Source organism: Lepus europaeus, chromosome 20, assembly GCF_033115175.1.
Source record: "Lepus europaeus isolate LE1 chromosome 20, mLepTim1.pri, whole genome shotgun sequence".
Lineage (NCBI taxonomy): Eukaryota > Metazoa > Chordata > Mammalia > Lagomorpha > Leporidae > Lepus > Lepus europaeus.
Window position 1 is genome coordinate 40,231,316 of NC_084846.1, and position 15,650 is coordinate 40,246,965.

Sequence of the window (15,650 nt, forward strand, 5' to 3'; positions counted from 1 at the left end):
CTTATTTGAATATATATTTTCAATTCTTTTGGGTATAACCTAGGAGTGGAAATGAGTTATTTGGTAATTATATGTTTGACTTAAAAAAATTGGCCCAAGTGCTTGGGCCCTGCACCGCGTGGGAGACCAGGAGGAAGCACCTGGCTCCTGGCTTTGGATTGGCGCAGCGCACTGGCTGTAGCAGCCATTTGGGGAGTGAACCAACGGAAAAGGAAGACCTTTCTCTCTGTTTCTCTATCTGTCTAAATATGCCTGTCAAAAAATTTTTTTTGATTATTTTAAAGGTAGAGTGACAAGGAGAGAGGCAGAGACAGAAAAAAGATCTTCCATCACTGGTTCACTCCAAATGCCCACAACAGCTAGGACTAGTTCAGGACGGAGCCAGGATCCAGGAACTCCATCTGGGTCTCTCCTGTGGGTGGCAGAAACCCAAATAGTTGAGTTCCCAGGTGCACTAGCAGGAGTTGGATCAGAAGCATAGAACAGCCAGGACTTAAACCAGGTGGGATGCAGGTGCCCTAAGTGGTGGCATAATCCAGTGTGCCACATTGTGTACAACCTATGGTTAACTTTTGAGGAATAACCAAACCATTCTCCACAGTGGCTGCCCTACTTTACATTCCCATTGGCAATGGACAAGGGTTCTAATTTCTCTGCATCTTCACCAACACCTGTTATTTTCCTTTCTTTACTCTCTCTCCCTCCCTGTCTTTCTCTCCTGCTCTCTTTCCTGTACTAGTTGGTATGAAATGGCCCTTCATTGTGATTTTGATTTTGTCCTAATGTCTAATGATTTTGAGCATCTTTTGGTCTTATTAGTCATTTGATTCTTTGATGAAATGTATTCAAGTTCTTTGTCTGATTTAATTGGGTTCTTTTTGCTATTAAGTTGTAGGAATTGTCTTCTGATTATCAGACCTTTATGACACATGATTTAGAAATTTTTTCTCAAAAAAATTTTCTCCCGTTTTGTAAGTTGTACTTTCACTTTCTTGACAATGTTCTCTGATGCAGAAATTTTTAATTCTGATGAGTTCAACATCTGTTTTCACTGTTGTATATCTAAGAACTCATTAACAAATCCAGGGGATCAAGATTTGACCTCATGGTTTCTTTTAAGAATTCTATTTTTTAGCTCTTACTTAGGCTATGGACCTATTTTGGGTTAGTTTTTGTACATGCAGTGAGACAGGAGTCTATTTCATTCTTTTGCTTGTGTATATGCAATTGTCTTAGTATCATTTGTTATAAAAATTATCCTTATTCCCACCTGGTACTTTGTGGAAATAAATGTACATAGTTCAATGTGCTTATTTCTAGACTCTACATTCTAATCCACTGATCTATAGGTAGCTTTATACCAGCACCATGTTCCTTTGATTGCTCTAGTTTTGTTGTAAAGTTTAAGTTCATGAGGTGTAATTTTTTTCTTCTTTATCAATATTCTTTTAGGTATTGGGCCTCATAACAATTCTATGTGAATTTTGAGGATCAGGTTTTCTTGTTTCATAAAAGAGTTTCAAAATTTTGATATTTTATTGATTCTATAAACAGAATTCATTGTTCCAGCTTTGATACTCCCAGCTCTGGCTGTTTCTCGCTGTTTCTCTCTCTCTCTCTTTCTCTCTCTCTCTCTCTCTCCTCCGCTCTCTGTTTGCCTTTCAAATAAATGAAGTAAATATTAAAAATAAGCTGGACTCCCAAGTTAGGCTTCAATATGTTTACATACTAAGGTTGCAATTTAGTGCATGGGAACCCAAAATATAAAGACAGCCTCAGATCAGTGAGTTCCTGCTTATTTAATAATGGCTTCAGCTATTTTTCTATCATAATTATAAGATTCCAAATCCAAAAACATGGGATGTCATTCCTTTTACTTAGGTCTTCTTAAGTTACATCAGCAATGTTTTATGCTTTTCGGTATGTAAGTCTTTTACTTCCTAGGTATTTTATTACAATTTTGGGTGTTTTTGCAATTGTAAAATACCATTTGTTTTGTAATCTTCTTTACAGATTGTTCAATGTGTCTCAGATTGTGTAAAGAAATATAACTGAGCTTTGTGTGTTGATCTCCAGTAGCAACTTTGCTAAAAATTCATTTAGTAGCTCTAGTCTTCTGTTTGTTTTTTTTTTAAGACATTTTTGGGAGTTTCTATATATAGCATATGGCATCCTTGAATATAGTCTTAATTCTTTCCTCCCCATTTCTATGTATTTTGTTGTTTGTTTTTCTGCCTAATTGTTCTGAGTAGAAATACCAGCACATGTTGAAGAGCAGTGGTGAAAGGAAGCGTCCTTGTTTGTTCCTGATCTTAGAAGAAAAGCTTTTTTTATTTAACTGTTTATTTTTTGGTCTTTTATTTTTTTATTCAACTGAAAAGCAGAGTGACAGAAAGAGATCACCCAATCTGCTGCTCACTCTCCAAACCTGCAACAGTAAGGACTGGGACAAGTCGAAGCTAGGAGCTGAGCTTTCAATCCAGGTCTCCCACAAAGGTGGCAGGGACCCAATTACTTGAGCCATCACCTGCTGCCTCCCAGCATGTGCATGAGTAGGGAGCTGGAACTGTAAGTGGAGACAGGACTCAAATACAGGTGCTCTGATACAGAATGCAGGAGTCCTTAGCAGGGGCTTAACCCTTAAGTCAAATGTTTACCCTCATATGTCACTGCTGATTATGCTGTTGTGGGTCTATGAGATTCCTTTTATTCCTAAAAGAATGTTGGCTTTTTAAAATTATTCACTTATTTAAGAGGAAGAGAAACAGCACCCATGCACCTGTGTCTTCCTACTGGTTCACTCTTCAAGTGGCTGCAACAGCTCTGAGGATGAGGCTGGGAGTCAGGAACTCAGTCCAGGGTGGCAGGAGTCCAGTTACTGAAGCCATTGCCACTGTTCTCCAGGGTCCACATGGGCAGAAAGCTGGAATCAAGAGCCAGAGCTGAGAATACAACCCAGGTATTTAAATGTGGGATGTGGTCATCCCAAGTAGCATCTTAACCATCAGGCTAAACACCTGCCCCAGGTATTCTATTTTGTTGAATTTTTTTTTAACCTGTGTCATTTGAGACGATCGTGTGTGTGTGTATGTGTGTTTTCTCTTTTGCTCCATTTTTATGGTGAACTATATGGATAAATTTTCTTAAATCACGCTCTCAATGCTGGAATAGTTCCTGCTTGGTCATAGTGTTTAATCCTTTAATAAGCCATTGGAGGCGAATTGCTGATATTTTACTGATGGTTTTGAATTTATATTCATTAAGGATATTGGTCTGTAGCTCTTTCAATTTTATGTTTTTGGCTTTGCTATTAGGATGACACCAATCTCAGAACTAATTATAAAATGTTCGCTCCTCTTCATTTATTTGGAAGAGCTTGAAAAGAATTAGTATTGATTCTTTAAGTGTCTGATAGATTTCACCAATCAAGACATCTAGACCTAGACTTTTCCTTCTTCAGATTTTTTTTTTTTTTTTTTTTTGACAGGCAGAGTGGACAGTGAGAGAGAGACAGAGAGAAAGGTCTTCCTTTACCGTTGGTTCACCCTCCAATGGCCGCTGCGGCCAGCGCACCGCGCTGATCCGAAGGCAGGTGCTCCTCCTGGTCTCCCATGTGGGTGCAGGGCCCAAGCACTTGGGTCATCTTCCACTGCACTCCCGGGCCACAGCAGAGAGCTGGACAGGAAGAGGAGCAACCAGGACAGAATCCGGCGCCCCGACTGGGACTAGAACCCGGTGTACTGGCGCCGCAAGCGGAGGATTAGCCTATTGAACCATGGTGCTGGCCTCTTCTTCAGATTTTTTAAAGTAGTTTTGTTTTTTCCATAGATTTGCAAAGACTTGCTTTGTGTGGTCTCTGAATTCTGTTCCCACTTCTTTTCATTGTCCCTGAAGTGACACCTCCCCCCAATAAATAAATAATTCTATACTACTCTCCCATGCTTCCATTTCCATTCTGATGTGGAGTGCTTCTTCAGTACTAAGTTATGATGTCTCTGTTCTAATAGCTTCCATTCTGCAGGTGTTTGAGAGAGATCTCTTTGAACACTTAGAAACAAAAGTAAACTAAATAAATCAAAGAAAAAACAAACTATATAGTATATATAACACACACACACACATTCTGTGGACTACCACACTGTATTCTAAAAGAGGTTGATTTAGAGTTCTTGAAATATTTCAATGCTGAGTGTAAAATAACAAATAGAATTTACACATGCAAATGCACAGGAAACTAGGAACCATCATCTAAAGATTGGGTTTGCAATTAGTGCCTTTAAAGGATATTAGCCTAATTTGTAATGTTTGTGGTATTTTTTTTTATTATTTTACTTGTGTGATTTAAAATTAATAGTAAAGGCGCCAGCACAGTGCCACAGCTGGTTAAAGCCTCAGCCTGCAGTGCCGGCATCCTATATGGGCACCGGTTTGAGTCCCGGCTGCTCCACTTCCGATCCAGCTCTCTGCTTTGGCCTGGGAAAGCAGTGGAAGATGGCCCAAGTGCTTGGGCCCCTGCACCCACGTGGGAGACCTGGAAGACGCTCCTGGCTTCGGATCGGCACAGCTCTGGCCGTTGTGGTCCTTTGGGGACTGAACCAGTGGAATGGAAGACCTCTCTCTCTCTCTCTCTGGCTCTAACCCTCTATAACGCTGTCTTTCAAATAAATAAAATAATTATTTTAAAAAACAAACTTATAAAAAATTAAATCAATAGTAACGATTTTGGAAGAACATCCTCCCCCCCCAACATCCTGTTTGCATAGATAACTGGGATAGAAACAATTTTCATCGTTTGTCCCTCTCTGTACCATTAAGAATTTGAATGATGTAACTGTGGCATCTATTGAAAATAAGCTTACGTAGACCTTAAATGAAACAATAATGAAAAGAAGCCCAACGTCCTGAGAGTACAAAGGTAACTGGGGACCACTACAGCCGACACCCATGCTGGGCCAGGACGGGCCCGGGGAATGGGGCAGCAGGGAGCTCAGAGCAGGCGACAGGCGACGCCTGAGCCGAGCCCCGGCGCGGAGACAGAACGGCTTACGTCACCCCGGGAGCTCAGAGGCGCCCCGAGGCCCTGAGATGCACTCCCGCGATTATCTTCCGGGAGCTGGAGCCGGACATCTCCCCACGCCGGCCTGAGGAGACCGGAAGACTCGTCTACGTCAGGCAGCGGACGCTTACTAAAACGGCGCGGCGATGCAAACTGCGGGAAAGAGCCCCCCGCCGCGGTCTCGAAGCCACAGACGCCCACCCTCCCAGCCATGGCTGTCCCCGCTCAGCCCTCCCTCTCCCTCCTTCCCGCGTCGCTTACTGGTCACCAGATGACTGACAGAGGCGCTGACGAATACGCTGCTTTCTCTAGGGCGCACGCCCGCCTAAGCCAGGTCTTCAGTCCCTCGAGCGAGATGCGGACTCCGCGCGCCGACGTCAGCGTGCTGACGTCAGCGGCAGGTACTCGGGGAGGCCCCGGGGCGGCTGGCGGCGGCGGCGTGCGCGTCGCTCGCTGGGCTCGGTCCCGGGTCCCGCCCCGCCGAGCCCCGCCCCTCCGCCCGCGAGGGCCCCAGCGGCGCGACCGCGGAACCTCAGTCCCCGGGCCAGGCTGGGGCGGCCGGCCCGGACCCGCCAGATGAGGTAGGCCTATTTGACAGGTTGGCGGACTGAGTCTCCGAGATCCGGTGACGTGGCCGGGGCTCCCCAGAGCCCGGCGGACCGAGGTCGCTGTCCGGGCGTGCGGTGCTCTGCTGAGCCCGGCGCGGAGGCTCCGCGGGAGGAGGAGGGGCAGGGCAGGCGCAGCTTCCCATGGATGCGAACGTGAAGTTGCCGAAGGCCCAGCCCCCGGCTCCCAGGCCCGGGCCGGCATTCGGGGTGCCTGCAGGACCCCGAGGAGTCCCCCCCACCGTGGGCCCTCCGGAGACCCAGAACGGTGACCGGGGAGGGGGCAGACGCTTGGGTTCTGCGGACACAGCCGGTCGTGGGCTTCTCCTGTTCTTCAGAAAACAAAACCAAATAAAAATTAGAGTGAGTCAGGAACCTTCGGCCCCGGTTTCAGTTCACTGCTTTGCCCACGCATGTGAAATCTCAGAAGAGTGGTTACTTTCGGTTGAGGGTTAGAAAGGGATTTTTTTTTTTCGTTCTTTTTTACGTAAAAAACGAATTCACGTTGTGGAACTTCTCGTAGCGTCCTCTAATATGGCAGTTGTTCGCGTCATTGTCTTGTTTCACGGATGGAGTCACTGAATCCATCAGTTGGCTCAGTGATGGTGTGCCTAAGTGTAGCAGGGTAACGGAGCAGCCGGGCTCGCCTCTGAAAAGCTGGAATTAGCCCAGTGTTTTATCAGTTTTCCTCGTAGTATTATCCTCTGTATTCCATCTACCCTTACACCTCTTTCTAGAAGCAGGGTCCGGCAAAACAAAAGAATTTATGACGTCCTCGCGGTACGTGTGGATTCCACTAGTAAGACAGTGGCCATTAATGCTTGCAAAGTAAAAATGGGTACGGTACAAGGTGCAGGTAAATATGCATGGGTGTATAATAACTTGTATTGTCATGAAGAATCCCTTTTCTTTAAAACCTTGCTATCTCAAACCCTTTATTACGACCTAATTGCACTGTGTAAAGCTGCATTAAAGAAATGAAATGAAAACCACCTTTGTGGAGCGTTCCCTCTTTTCTGGGAGGCATGGCGATGATTATCAATTTATTCACTGGCTGTTTTATCTGATGAGTGCCAGGTGTCGTTTTCGATGTTGAATGGTGAGTATTAAATTTAGAGACAGCCCCTGCCCTGTAAGAACTGACATTTTGGAGGAAATACAACGAAGATGTAAACCCAGAAATGGCTGCAGATAGTCATAAATGGTAGAGAAGATATTGTGGGATGGGTAGCCTGAGTGTGACTGGGGTGTGGGGGAAGTTTAGGTACAGCAGTCTTGAAGGCTTTCCAGTGCCGGTGCTGCTTTGGGTAGATGGGCTGTTCGGAGTGAGTCAGCGCGGCAAGATCTTCTGGGAGTTTCTAAGCAGATGGAACAGCCAGGGGCACTAAGGTATTGTGAGCTTGGCGTGTGGCAAGGTGAAGGGAGCCAGTGTGGTGGCAGCAGAGTGGAAGCAGGGGACAGTGGGATGGGGGACGGTGGCAGCAGGCGACAGTGAGGAGTTGGCAGGAACACGCGGTCTGTATCTCAGCTGGGCACTCTAGACAGGCTGAGGATGATTTGGACCCTGCACAGTCCATTTTTATTGTTGTGACACCCACAGTCTCCGACAGCTTCTGCTTGATTTTATTTTGGTTATAAAATCATTGCAGTAACTCCAGGGGTCCTCACACTGAAAAAAAAGTCTATCCTCCGTCAGCACTGTGCCCCATGCTGGTTTTCCCCTTCATTGTTGTTATGTGTAACTCAAAGCCTCTGCGTATCTCCAACTGCCTGCTCTTCTCCTCCCTGCTGCAAACCATGAATCCTCTCCAATATTATCTTTGCCCGCTTTCCAGTTGGAAAGCACTGACAGTTCCTGCTCTTCTCAGTCAAGTTTTATAGAACCACATTCAACGAATTATGATTTTCTATCAGGACTTGTGTTACCAATCAGAAACATCAAGTCTACATTTATCGAGTGTGTACAGTGTGCCTTGTACTTTACATACATCCCAATCTTTCTGATATCTCGCAAAGGCAATTATTAAGGCTTTTCAATAATAAAGAAATTTGCACTTAAGGCTACTCAACTAGTATCAGTGGAGCGTGGCCTTGAACTCTCTTTAGCTTTAGTCCAAAGCCTTATTCATCGTCTCCCACCTCCCTGTTTTCGTGACTGTGTAGCAGCAGCCACAGACTTCTGTTATCTGAAATTACGTTTCATGATGGGGCATTTTAGAGATCATGCGGTTCAGCCCTCTCAGTTTAGAGTGGGGCTCTGAGGGCACAGAGATGTTCAGTGATTTTGAAAACAGTATGGCCAGTGGCCACAGTGGTGCCAGGTTCTCACCCTGCTGATTTTCAACCTAGTGTTTTTTCTGCAATATTTCCTTCATGAAAGACCATAACAAGGGGTTTCTGTATATTTGTAAAAATATCGTATTTCAGCATCTTGAACTTATCATCCATAAAGTCATAAAAATAGTTTGTAAAAGTTGCAACAGTACTTCTCTGAGGCTAAAATAATCCTTTGCTTATTTCCCTTCCCCTTTCTGAATGAGTAATATTGTACTCTCCATTTGAACCATTGATTTCTGTTAGGAAGAAGGCTATGGCTTCAAAATAACTTTTTTTAAAAAATATTTTAATTTCAGAAATAACTGGACAGGGAGTTTCAAATTTGTTACTATTTTCCTAGTTTTAGCCCTATGCATTGTGAGAGAATATAGTCCAGAGCTTGCTGGCTCAGAGTTTCTGTTAGCACACAAACATTTTCCTATAATTGAGGAAGTCATTGGATCAGCTCAGTGATTTAACTTCTCTTTCTTCACAATATATTATATTAAAAAATATGTAGAAATCTGTTTATAGGCATATGGCTGATAAATGGTTTATTATGTCCCAAGTTTTTTTAAATACTCCTAATCTGTTTCTGAGGTTTGCTTATTTCAGTAATTAGGATTGGAATATTGTATTCTAACAGTAGCTAACTAATTTGCATAAATGTTTTAATTTAGTTTCTGGATGACCTTTTGACTCACCAGAAAATTAATGGAGGCTTTTTCATTGGTCAATAATATTGATAGAATTCATATCCTCCTTTTCTTAAATGTTAGAAGATATTCAATTTTAGGCCACAGGGAGCTTTAGCTCTTTGAGAAGTGGAATGTCTTGACTGAGGATCTCTGGTCTTGACCTTTGTTCCTGCAGTAGATGTCCATGGTCTGAAGTTCCAGCCCGTCAGAATTTGGCCCTGAATTACAGTGTTATCCTTCTGCTGTGAAATGCTTCCTGCCCCAAACTGAGCTTCCCACTCCCGCCTTGAGCTTTCCAGCTTCAGAGCCGAGACTTGTGTTCTGCCTGGAATGCCCTCTGGGTGCACAGCTCCAGCCAAAGGTCTGCCCGCCCCTGTCCACTCACAGCCCCGCCCCCATGCTGCTTTCTCAATGAACCCTTTCCTCTGCCTCTTTAATGGAGGCCTTCTCTTTTTATGACACCTTGGTATCTTTCTTTGAGAAATGGTTTACCAATCTTGCTATTTTGTAATATACTGTTCTTTGGTGCAAAAAAGATTTTTTTTAAATCCATGAATAGTTTTTAAATTAAAAAAAAAAAATTTGAGAGGCAATAGATAGAAAGAGCTCCCACCTAGTAGTTTACTCCATAAATGCCCCCACAACAACTGGGACTGGACTGAGCTGGGCCAAAAGTGGGAGCCAGGAATTCAACCCAGGTCTCCATGTGTACAATCCAAAACCTTGAACCATCACACTACCGCCCAGGCCTGGATTAGCAGGAAGTTGGAGTCAGGAACAGGCTGGGTTTCAACCCAGGCACACTGATGTCGGACATGGCATTTTGTTAAAAAAGATTTATTTATGTATTGGAAAGGCAGAGTTACAGATAGACACATACACAGAGAAATCTTCCATCCCTTGTTCACTCCCCAAATGGCTGCTGTAGCCAGGACTGAGCCAGGCTGAAGCCAGAAGCCAGGAACTTCATCTGGATCTCCTATGTGGGTGGCAGGGGCCCAAACACTTGGGCATCTTCCTCTGCTTTCCCAGGCGCATTAGCAGAGTGCTGGATTGGAAGTGAAATAGCTGGGACAGGAACTGGCATCCATATAGCATCACAGGCAGCAGCTTAACCTACTATGCCACAGTCCCTGGGACAGGACATCTTAACCAATGTCTTAACCACTGGGCTAAACAGCCACCACCATGTATAATTTTTCATAGCTCACGTTCTCCATAAACTTTTTGAAGACCCCTTCTGTATGCAGGTGTTCAAATAAATGTTAGCTTGAGGTTAAAAGACTTAACAATTTGTATCATACAGGCAAAGTTTGCTGTGATTGTAGAGCCCTCTAGTTTTATTTACATTTTTACTACCTCACTTTGAGAGAAGCACTGTTAGGATTTTCTTGGCTTTGATTCAACAGGAGCTCTTTCCTGTTTCAGTTAAGGGTCTGACTTCCACAATTACCAAAGCGTCCCTACAGATACACTCAAACCTTTGGGCAGTAATTGTTGAAGACACATCGTCACAAACAAAATAAATGTTCTCTGTGTTTATGGTACCAGAAAATAGTAACAGCATTGTCTACTTTGGAATATTTTAAGAGGGATTTTCAAAATGTTCACAGAAAATTAACATCATGAAAAAAGTATGCGTGGATTTCAAGGTATCTCTTAATTCTGTTTCACCATGACTTTCAGGGATCCTTGTAGATGAGAAAAGTGAGGCCCCGAGAGATGAACTTGAGGACCTTTTGGTACTTGCAGTACTGGTCATAGATGACTGACCAGTGCTGGCTGCTGGCAGCAGGGCACCCGTGTAGGCCATCATTGGTTCTGAGGCCCCGTGTCAGAATTCCTGGCAGCCCCTTAAGCAATGTATCAGCACAGGTTGGGCTTTTCTAACTGTTTTCCCTGCTTTGCTTTTGAGTTGGCCAGAATTTGGAAGATACCTCTTGCTGTGAGTCAAGATCAAAGCCTGAACTCCCAGCAAGGATCCTTGGCTCTGAGCTATTTAAACTTGGATGATCTTTTTTGTAATTTGTATTCATTTATTTTAGAGGCAGAAAAAGAGAGAGAGAGAGAAAATTGTCCTCCAATTCACTGGTTCACCGAGAGAGAGAGAAAGCAAGAGAACACCATCTGGTCCACTATTTTACTCCCCAAATGCCTGCAATGGCTGGGCTGGGGTAGACTGAAATCTGGAACCAAGAATTCAGTCATGCTCTCCCATGTGTATGGCACAACCCCAGTTACTGAGCCATCCCAGGGTGTGCATCACTAGAAAGCTGGATTCAGGACCAGCAGCTGGGTTGGTTATCAAATCCAAGTACAATGATAGACACTGGCCTCCTGACTGGCACCTTAACTGCTAGGTCACAAGCCTCCCTACTGGAGGATCTTTCAGGTCCACACTGGGGGTGGTATAGGGTTTAGTCGGCTCTCTAGTTGAAAACTTTTCTTTTTACTTCCATTCGATATGTTAAACCTGGAGTTGGGAGGCCTTCAGCCTAGCACCTTTAAATTGCAGCAATCACAGGTTCCCATGCCGCGTTTTCCAGGACACTCTCAAAGTATCGCGCATCATTGCTCACCAAGGTATATTCTGAGTGCTTTTTGTTTCGGGAAAATATATTCTGACAACTACTGTTCTGAAGTAACCACTTACTGAATTAATGATGTAGAACTAGGGAGCTTCAAGGACGTGTTTCTATGTGTGTGGGATGCTAAATTCATCAGAGGTAACACCACAGCTTTAGAGTATGGGACATTTCTCTAGCCGGCGTGGGAGCAGCCACCAGCACTTGCTGTTGCTGTTACTGATGGTAACTTCTGCCTGCAGAGTGCTTCCTCCTTCTGCCAGGAGCTGTTCTACTGTTTTGTGTTGGCATTTCTCATCCCCAGCACTCCTGACATTCTGGGCTGGCTGATTCCATGTTGAGGAGACTGTCCTATCCATTGTAGGGTGTTTGTCAGTGTTTCTACCCACAAGGTGCCAGCGGCAGGCCCTCTGGGTGTGATTCCTTCTAATGTCCCCAGACTTTGCCACATGACCTGGGACTGGGCTGAGCAGAATCGCCCTCCCACCTCCACTACCCCATTGAGAACCCCTGTTTTATGACAACTAATTTATTCCTTGCAGCAGCCCTCTAAGGTAAGGTGTAGTATTTTTTTTTTTTTTTTGACAGGCAGAGTGGACAGTGAGAGAGAGACAGAGAGAAAGGTCTTCCTCTTGCCGTTGGTTCACCCTCCAATGGCCGCCGCGGTAGGCGTGCTGCAGCCGGTGCACCGCGCTGATCCGATGGCAGGAGCCAGGTGCTTCTCCTGGTCTCCCATGGGGTGCAGGGCCCAAGGACTTGGGCCATCCTCCATTGCACTCCCAGGCCACAGCAGAGAGCTGGCCTGGAAGAGGGGCAACCGGGACAGAATCGGTGCCCCGACCGGGACTAGAACCCGGTGTGCTGGCGCCGCAAGGCGGAGGATTAGCCTAGTGAGCCGCGGCGCCGGCAAGGTGTAGTATTTTTGTCGCTGTTTACACAAGCTCTCAGATGCAGAGTGGTTAAGTGACTTGTCCAAGGTTGCACAACTGGTAAGCCATGGTACTGGGTGTGTACCCAGGCAGTGCTCCTGGTGACCCTCACCCAGCACTGTTGGCTCTGAGTGGCTACCAGCTGTTCAAAACCAGACACCCAGTGAGCCAGGAGCGGAAGTCCCTGCCAGGGCTGGAAGTAAGTGAGGGTGACAGAAGGGTCCACTGGGAAGTAGTGTCAGAATTGCTTGGTTCTCCCTGGAAGCCAGACATCTGTATTTTATTTCTGTGGAAAATTCTTATCTTTTGATATTGATGATATTGGTCTTTAAAAAAAACATCATTCAAGGGGCTGGTACCATAGCTCACTTGGTTAATCCTCTGCCTGCGGCATCGGCATCTCATATGGGTGCCGGGTTGTAGTCCTGGTTGCTCCTCTTCCAGTCCAGCTCTCTGCTGTGGCCCAGGAGGGCAGTGGAGGATGGCCCAAGTGCTTGGGCCCTGCACACCCACATGGGAGACCAGGAGGAAGCACCTGGCTCCTGGCTTTGGATCGGCGTAGCTCCGGCCATAGCGGCCATTTGGGGAGTGAACCAACGGAAGAAAGACCTTTCTCTCTGTCTCTCTCTCTCTCTCACTGTCTGTAACTCTACCTGTCAAATAAATTAAAAAAAAATCATTCAAGCCAACATAAAAACACCATCACCTGTATGAGAACAAGACTTGTTCCCAGGCTATCAATGTACATTCTGTTTGCTTGGATGCTGTACCCGTGCAACAGTGTAGGCAAGGGAGCCCAGACTTTGATGGGGGAATGAGGCAGATTCTCTGTGGAGGGCAGAGGGTTCCCTTCATTGAAGGCTATGGGGATGAGGATGGCCTGGGCCAATTAGAAAGACTCTGGCACATGGAAACTTCAATGCGTGACTGCCTAGTGCAAACTGAAGCTTATAGACTTTTCATAACTTTGGAAAGCATTGTTTATGAATATTTCACCAAGAAGTCCATTCCTCTAGGGTTAGATATTTCACAGGACATTGGGAAAACAGAAATTTTAGGGTTGAGTGACTGTATCCAGGAGGAAGGAACCACATGCATCCTTCACTGTGTTGATGGCCATTGAGCACTGAGTCCGGTGTTTAACTCTTTAGAGGATGAGACTGTCTACCTAGTTCTTAGCAGTGAAATCTTGTTGGCCTCTGGAGTGTTTTCCTTGTTCTCAGGACGCTCACTCCGCAGTGGAGGTGTGTAGCCTTTGTGGAAAGACAAGCTCACACTGGGGCTGACTTTTCCCAGCATTCTGTGATCTGTTCCCATACCTGGTTCCAGCCTTGCCTCAGCCTTGCCTCCTGTGACTCCCTCCCATGAGGCCTTTCTCCTCAGACTGTCAGGGGACCCACTATTCGAGACATTGGCTTTTGCTTTTTTGTTTATTCCAGTCTACCTCATTCTTGGAATATATGAATTTTTCATTTCTTTCAAAGTCTTCTTTTCTTCTGTGGGCAGCTTTTTCTTATGAATCCTTTTCTGATCACAGAACCCTGAATTTCAGTCTTTTTGGTGTTATAACTACCTTAGACTTTGTTTTCTATTTACTTATGTAACTGCTTTACCTCCTTTATGAAAGGATACTTGAGGATAGAGACCATGCCTTTCCATCTTGTTTTCCCCCACAGCATCCAGCATGTTTGGCATGTGCTCCCACTCCTATGAATCCTATGATTTTCTTCTACTTTTCTGTATATTTGTGTCAGTTTTTGTAGTATGTCATTTGAATGGCTTTCTAAGCACCTTCAAAATGCATTGGAAAGAGAGATGACCTATCTAGTAGATTTGGGAGGATTGGAGCATTTTTATTAATCCCATTGCTTTTCATAGTAACTGGAGATTACATAGTCCTGGCTTATTTAATATACTGAAACTTAAGATGCAGATGTAAACTTGTTTAACTTTAGCTAGCAAGAGCCTAGACTTCATATTTTTATACAATGGTATTTATAATTGATGAATTTAACAAGCAAATGGCCTAACACATAGGTGCTCAGAATACAGACATGTTTTCTAGGAGCTTGTAGTATACTCTTGAGAGACATCTAAGCAATATGCAGAATATATGGAAGACTAGAGATGCTCGTAAAGGAAGATATATGGAACATGTGGTACATGTTGGAGATCAGAGGAAGTTTCATTGAGAAATGTTCCTTAACCTTCCTTGAACGATGATTGTTGTTGTTGTTGTTGTTAGTAGTTTGTGGAGTGGAGGAAAAGGCACTGCAGGCAGAGAGGCTTACAGGAAAGGCCTGGCTATAAAGGGAACTGTTCCTCCTGTACAGGGAACTAAAAATGGTAAGCACAGTTGGAGCAATGGGAAAGAGAAGTGGTGTTTTGAGTTAGAGGGATGAATGTTTGGGAGATGAGCAAGACTGAACTGTTGGAGTTGTGTGTGAGAGATGATTAGGAAAACAGTGTAGGAGACCCATGAGAGAATGACAGGCTTGGGTTGGTCACCAATTAGGAGTGTTCAGAAGATGAAGCCAGCAGCAGAATCAAAATTAACACATTTTCTTAAAAATTGTAAGCAAGAGCTTTCTGATTATTTTGGTTATTCTTTAAACAGTTTTTAAACATTTAAAGACACAGTGAACAAGTGTATATCGATGTCTGTATTTTTAAGTCAGTCTTATGATTTTATAATTACCCCTCTGGTTAAACTACTTGAGAACAAGTTTTGGGAGGAGGTATGCTAATTTCAAACCTTTATTGAGAATTTTGTGAGCTTAAGAAGATCTTACTACTCTTGTGAGATTCTCTGCCTCTGTAACCTGTACTCTGAACCTGTTCTCCTTGTTGGGCTGTAAAGCACACTTTACTGCTTGTGTCGGCTTGTGGTTACATTGAGTCTTATAGTTAGTGGTCTTTGTGTGATTTCATTTTCTGAAACACAGGGTAGGCTAGTAAAGGTGATCCTGAAGGTTACTTCTGATGTTGATCTCTCAAAGGGCTGGTCTCCTTTTTGACTGCCTTAGAAGTTTGATAAAAAGAAAGAAAGGGTACAGGTATCTTGTAAAGTCTGAAGCATCAAGAGTTCAGGATTGACTTTCCCTGTCTGTCCCATGCACTAAAGCTTAGATGGCTTCAATTCTGTGGTAGAGATTATTAATTTCCTTTTGGACCTGTATGCCTTCCTTGTATTGCCACTTTGTAGGAGGTGAGATAGGTCACTTCTGCCACTTGGCAGATATTCCTAAGTAGAGATGTGAATGGCATGCCCTTTCGTTTACCTGCTCTAGGTTGTGAAACAGGAAGTTGGTCTCAAGTAACTCCAGGGGCAGCTGATGTTGTCTAGCCTTGCTTTTAGTGTGCTGTGTCTGCCAGTGGCAGTGAGCAGAAGATGGCTCTGTCAAATGGAGTGATATATACAGAAGCTCTTGTCTTCCATCTTTCAGAGTCTTGAGTGGTTG

The 15,650-nt window shown here is 44.5% G+C and overlaps 1 protein-coding gene and 1 long non-coding RNA gene across 5 annotated transcripts in view; one reads left to right on the plus strand and one right to left on the minus strand.

The window, feature by feature from the left end:
* Nucleotides 1-5,450, minus strand: part of LOC133749704 (uncharacterized) — a 140,180-nt gene extending 134,730 nt beyond the window's left edge. For all 3 annotated transcript variants that reach the window (XR_009864607.1, XR_009864608.1, XR_009864606.1), the window contains exons 1-2: nt 5,318-5,450; nt 2,780-2,923 (exon numbers count right to left, since the gene is read on the minus strand). This is a non-coding gene — a long non-coding RNA (uncharacterized LOC133749704). The remainder of the gene's footprint in view (nt 1-2,779; nt 2,924-5,317) is intronic.
* An 82-nt stretch (nt 5,451-5,532) lies between these two features.
* The window catches only part of STARD3NL (STARD3 N-terminal like), a 57,363-nt gene continuing 47,245 nt past the window's right edge, over nt 5,533-15,650 (plus strand). For both annotated transcript variants that reach the window (XM_062178022.1, XM_062178021.1), the window contains exon 1: nt 5,533-5,637. The gene's annotated coding sequence lies outside the window, so the exon portion shown is untranslated. The remainder of the gene's footprint in view (nt 5,638-15,650) is intronic.